This window comes from Protopterus annectens, chromosome 6.part0 (genome assembly GCF_019279795.1).
Source record: "Protopterus annectens isolate FY-2018-M chromosome 6.part0, PAN1.0, whole genome shotgun sequence".
NCBI classification, from domain to species: Eukaryota; Metazoa; Chordata; order Ceratodontiformes; family Protopteridae; genus Protopterus; species Protopterus annectens.
Genome location: NC_056737.1, coordinates 879,342,639 through 879,348,928, shown reverse-complemented (window position 1 = coordinate 879,348,928; position 6,290 = coordinate 879,342,639). Strand labels below are relative to the sequence as shown.

Sequence of the window (6,290 nt, the reverse complement as noted above, 5' to 3'; positions counted from 1 at the left end):
TTTCCTCACAGTCCTGTTATGTAATAAAGCTGGACTGATGTACAGGTGCTAATGTGCAGAATGCATACTGTGTAGTTAAGAGGTACACACAAAGAGCATTGTTTCTGTTGAGATCTCTTGTTTCCTATGGGAACATTTGCTTAATTTCACTAGCTAAACCAAGTGACAAATAGCTGCTGTAACACTGGGAAAAGTGTGTACATGTAATTTTATTTTTTGCATTCAGCGAAACTTGGTTCTGCGTTATAGAACCTATGGATATCTTACACTGTGATAAACAATGTCCTGAAGTTAAAATGGTGATTTTTTTTTTTTTTTTTTAAACACTAAGAATAAGTTACATTGATGTGCTTTTTGAAAATTAAACTATTCCAAAGTGTTTAAAAAAATGGAAGTGTGTTCTGAAAACTACATATTTGACCCTTTCCTTATAAGTACAGGAATGCACTTGGGTATTCATACAGATATTTTTACACCTATACGAAAGTGTTGATGTGTGCCATGAACCCAAAGGGTGTGTGTGTTGTTATTTTACAGTCCCCATGTGTGAAATATCTGTTCCTTGCACAACCCCTCATGCTTTATTGCATTAATTTATGTAATACAGACACATTCGTGTGTGTGTATGTATGTATAGTGTGTATATGTGTGTGTGTGTGTGTGTGTGTGTGTGTATGTATGTATGTGTATATATATATATATATATATATATATATATATATATATATATATATATATATATATATATGTGTGTGTATATATATATATATATGTATATAGTGTGTGTATATATATATATATGTATATAGTGTGTGTATATATATATATATGTATATATATATATATATATATATATATGTGTGTTATATATGTGTGTGTGTGTGTGTATATATATATATATATATATATATATATATATATATATATATATATATATATACACACACACACACACAAATACATGCTCTGAAATTTTCATACATGTATACACAGGTGTGTGTGTGTGTGTGTGTGTGTGTGTGTATATATATATATATATATATATATATATATAAAATGTGTGTGTGTGATATGTGTGTGTGTATATGTGTATATGTATGTATATATATATATATATATATATATATATATGATTGTGTGTATGTATATATATATATATATATATATATATATATATATATGTGTGTGTGTATATGTATATATATTTGTGTGTGTATATAATAAATAAATATATATATATATATATATATATATATATATATATATATATATATAAGCATTGTGTGCGACTGTAATATGTCTTTTAAAGATTTAAAAAAAAATGCCTCTTTCATGACTGTTTCTCAAAATTTGTTTTTAGTGAAGTTAGATTGTACTGGGGGTAGGTTAAGCCTCCTGCAAGAGAAGAAGGAATACTCCTGCCCCTTGCAGGCAAAAAATTAATATTTTCAAAGTTATCCTTGCTCTTCTGGTCTAAGAAGGGTCAACTTTTCTGCTAACAGATATATATGCTTAAAATACATTGGTATTCATTGAGAGCATGATTGCTCGCTGCCTGAAAGTTTTTTTATTGTGTGCTAAAGTTGCCACTGTTTATTTCAGTTCAAGATTTTTTAGTACTTCATATCATATTTTGTGTCTTTAGGGGAATCCATTAACATGGAAGATGTGTGCAAAAGTCCAGACAGCGTTGAGAGGTTGGCACGTAAATATATGGTAATATAACTGTGTTGTTTTAAAGTTAATCTCAGGGTTTTGTTTGCTTCTCCAATGTATCGTGTCATATTATATAATTCTGATGTTGGTCCTTTACTATTTAGTATCCGCTTTTTAGAAGTGAAAGTGGTTAGCACTAACTTGGAAAACATTGTTGCTTTCATTGTAGACACACTGGTGCTGGAGGGATACGTAAATGCTTTACAGTCATGGTGCTCTGACAAGACTTGTGCTTTATATAAAGGTGTCATGTGCTGGGAAAGTGCTATGAACTTGTGAAAACTGATAGTTGTATCCTCCAAATGACACTGACAGGCATGTGAATTTGGTACATCTAGAGATGACAATTGTGCCTTTAATTGCAGTGTTACTGAATAGGAAGGCTTTTGGGATCTAGAAAAATTGTGCTGCTAATACAATATTGTAAGAGTACAGTGCAGCGTTTCTGTACTTAATAAATAAGCACAGATGGAGAGACGTCAAAAAAAATAGTTTGGTTACAAAATATAAAGGAGTACAGTGAGAAATCCTTAGCCTGTCATATACACACATGGGAGGCGATCTGTGCTTAAAATACTGTTGGACCAAATTCTTTTTGAAGCTTTGTTTACTGCACCCCCGTCAGTGGGGCTAGCATACCTTGGGGAACATGCTATTAGACATAAATGTAAGGCATGGGAAAATAAATGTTTTTGATCTAGTGTCTAACTAGATTATGGGTTAAGGTATCGTTCTCAATTAAACAATACATATCTCTGTCTATTTTTATGGTATAGCACTCTTGCTGAAAGTGAGGAGTACAAACATGGGGATGTCATTCAAAATTCTACAAAGTGAATAGACTGCAAGGCTGATATTTTTTTAATTGTACGCATAATCTAAATGACATTTGTTAGGTGACCTAAAGTAGTGGCAAATGTTAGTGTATTTGATTTTTGTCAATATTAAAGTTGTTGGGCAGGCCAGTGTTTAGAAGAAATGGCTGCCTCTAAAGGAGAAAAATGGCAGCAACTGCATTAGAATCATTTAGGCATGAAAGTGTCCACCTGTGGCTACAGTGGTAGTGGTGCAGAAAATATTAATAGCAGATAAAAAAAAAAATCTCCTAGCTACATCTCCACTTCATTTGTAGCTTAAGATCATTAGCTTACATAACATTTCTCGAATGAATCTTTTACAGCCATCTCAACTAAGGTGTTAATTTGGTACCAAAAAAAAAAAAAACATGAGATGGCCAGGAGGATAATACAAGAGCATTTATTCTTGTATTATCCTGGACCATCTCCTCTTGTCAGCATGTATGTTCTCTATTTTTGGGTTCCTGATTAACATGCACTGCTTTTTTGTTATTTTAAACTGACACATAATCCCAATAACCAGGGCAAATTATGAGTCCTTAGGTGTGCAGAGTCCTTTAAAATTGTTAGCCAGCTGTAAAGACATACTAAAAAAAAATGGGGGGGGGGGGGTTAACAATTTATTTTTTTCACTTTGAGTCTCTCTGCTTGACCATTTTTTTTTTTTACTTTGCAAATGCATACCAGAATGGTGTAACAGCAGTAGCCTGATTTATAGTTCCATTAACAGGTGCTTTAGGAAGGAAAGGCCTTTATCGTAAGAAGGCATATTGTTTTCTGCTGATTGTATTCATTGCTAGCAGGTATTTGTCTGTTTTAGTATGTTTTATGGATTGTTAGAATGCTAGTAATGATTGCTAGACTCTAGTAGTAAATGGATAAATACTACACTCAGAAAATGTGTTCTTGGCCATAACCTTAGAAGTTGTATCCCTCATCCAATTTCTGTTTTGTGTGTCTAATTTTAGGTGAAAAATGGAATGCAAAATATAGGACATTTTTTAAGAATATATATACCTGTAAATCAGGAGTCATCTGCTTTTAGTGGACTGAAACACTAAACTTTTTTTTTTTTTCTTCAAGACCTTCATGAAATTATCAGTTAAGACAGAGGCAAAAATACATCCGTAGAAAAACATATCAATATTTTCTTCCATTTACAGACAAGTCTGGTGTTAGCATTTAGGGAGCCCCCAGCAAGTGTCAATTTGCAGGCCCCTGGACACTGAGTCTAAGAATTGCACTGTCACAGCCACCCCCCAAGCAGCATTATAGTTCATGCTGCAGAGTTTTATTTGTGGTATTCATAAACTAACTGTAGCTACAATGCTCTCACAGTTTGATCCGCCTTGTGTACATTATGTTGGACATTTTCACAGAGGGGCATAGACAATGACTGGCATTTATTTGCAGTGATGTATTACAATAACCCTATGTACATGCCTGGCCTTAGGTGAAATGTGCAGTAGGCATAGAGTTCCATGGCACCCCCCACTGCCTACTGTTTAGCCCCCCCCCCTACACACACATCTGTACATCTGTAGTATTCCCTTATACCCCCCCCCCCCCAATAAAGGACACCCCACACCATGCACATTACTTTTTTTCTTTCTTTTCTCACATTTTGAATTGATCTTCAGCATTTTCACAAATCTGTCTTTTGGTGTGCTCTGAAGTGTAGTGTATACTATTCTTTGCCAACTTTTCCTCCAGTGATGGCTTGAATGAAAATTATTATTTAAGGAAAATGGTTCATTGTTAGCCTTCACCTTTACTTTTCCTTGAATCATTATCGGTCCAAGACAGCACAGTAATAACTGTGTAGGAAATAAAGCCATTAAGTGGTTCTGGTCTGGGGGCCACCAGGCACACACAAACCATAGTTATAGATGCTCTGAGGTACATTTTGGAGCATTTTCCCAACCTTTTGATCTAGTGGTTGCCCGAGCAAAAATCGGAAGTAAGAAAATAATTTCAGTCTAGTTGTGCGTAATGCTTAATGTTCAAAGCTGTCAAAATATTGGCTCACAGTGCACTAATGAAACAAATCTTTGACAGGATGTATACATCCTTGCTCAGAATAATTCCTGCTTCCCTGCCATCCCCTACCAAACAAAGAAGATGGTCATTGTTTGTGCATCCTAGACTGGACTGAAAGAGATTAAAATGGCCACAGTCCTGTATTTCAAGCGACTGCTATCATACATGTACATAGAATGCCCCTATAGTCTTCACCTCTACACCCCAAAGGCAGCCACCTGTATACATACCAAAACATGTGATAAGAATATTCTTGAAGACATAGTTTACACTTAATGTAGGCTTTATTGAATCTGGCCCATCGTCTCTCTTTTTTTCTGTCCCCATTTTTTTCTCAACTAGCAGCTGTATTGGGGGGCCCCTACAGAGTCCAGGATGAATAGGGGTTCCCCCACAGCAACAAGTATCGCTGGTGCCTAAAAATGACTATATTAGTTTTATTGGAGAGTGCCCTCCAGCAGGATTTAACTGAGTCAAGGGCACTATGTCAGTATTAAAACCTTTTAATGAAATTATTCGGCCTGTAACTTGTCAAAATACTGTTACCACACCCAGAGATCTCTCAAAGATTAGAAGTGGCGCCAGTCCTTAGGATTCATCATTGTAAGTGATTTTACACACCTGATTTACTTGGTAAACAGGATTTCTTTTGTAACAAAATAGCAACATAAGATAGCATCCTGTGTTTAGAGACCCACAAGTACTAGAGGGCACCCAGCGCCTGCAAGGATTCGCTGGTGCCTAAATCTGGCTATGTTTACATTGTTCATTTCATGCTATCCCCTTATCCCTTACTTCACTCCTAGTCCTCCACCTGAACATTATTCTACATGTGTTCTCACAAATTTAATTTAGAAAAGAGGAGCAAATTATTAGAAATAGATACATTTTCTATGCTTTTCTCTCTTGCTCTTTTATAATATTCAATACTGCAAGTTGGTTTGATTGTTTTCTAGTATTTTTTTTTTTTTTTTTTTTGGCAGCCAACAGGATTAAACCTAACAAGGCCTTACTATGTCTGTGGAATTCAGATCCTGTGTCCCAGCTCAAAAGAATCATTTCCTTAGTTACAGCCATTTGCTCACCCAATATTTCTGATGGCGTACTGTGTAAGGAATGACTACTGAGGTGGTCTGCATAGGGTATGTTACTTACTCCCTGTATTCTCTTAGTGAGGGACATCTGAGGATGTTCCATTTGTTGGATGTTCCTTGTTATGTACATACCTGAGAGGGCATTGGACTCAATTGTAGGTCTAACGAATGTGAAATACAGTGGAAAAATGACCTCTTCAGATCTAGATGCCATACCTTTAGAAGTTGCACAACATAAATTATTTCTTATTAGCCTGGCTAGCTCAGTTGGTAAAACATGAGACTCGTAATCTCAGGGTAGTGGGTTCGAGACCCACATTGGGCATGTCACTTGGAGTTAGCTGAAGTGTTTGTGTGGTCTGCATTTCTCTGAATATCACCTATCTTTGCATTTAATTTTGATTTGATGGTCTTTAAGGTTTGATCACTTCTATTTTGTATCTTATTCTAGTATTAAATTTGTTTTGTTTTAAGTTATCTGTTTTGTTGGAGTGAGTTCCCCCTCCCACCCCTCCCTGTAATGTCCTTAAATTTGGTGGCTTTTGAGTTGCCCACCCCTACTATAAATCTCATTTTGGGCACT

General features: G+C 35.4%; 1 non-coding gene across 1 annotated transcript; it reads left to right on the top strand.

Annotated features, from left to right (window-relative positions):
* Positions 1-5,959: 5,959 nt before the first annotated feature.
* TRNAT-CGU lies at positions 5,960-6,032 on the top strand. Its single transcript has one exon. It is a non-coding gene; the product is annotated as a tRNA-Thr (tRNA).
* Positions 6,033-6,290: the final 258 nt, after the last annotated feature.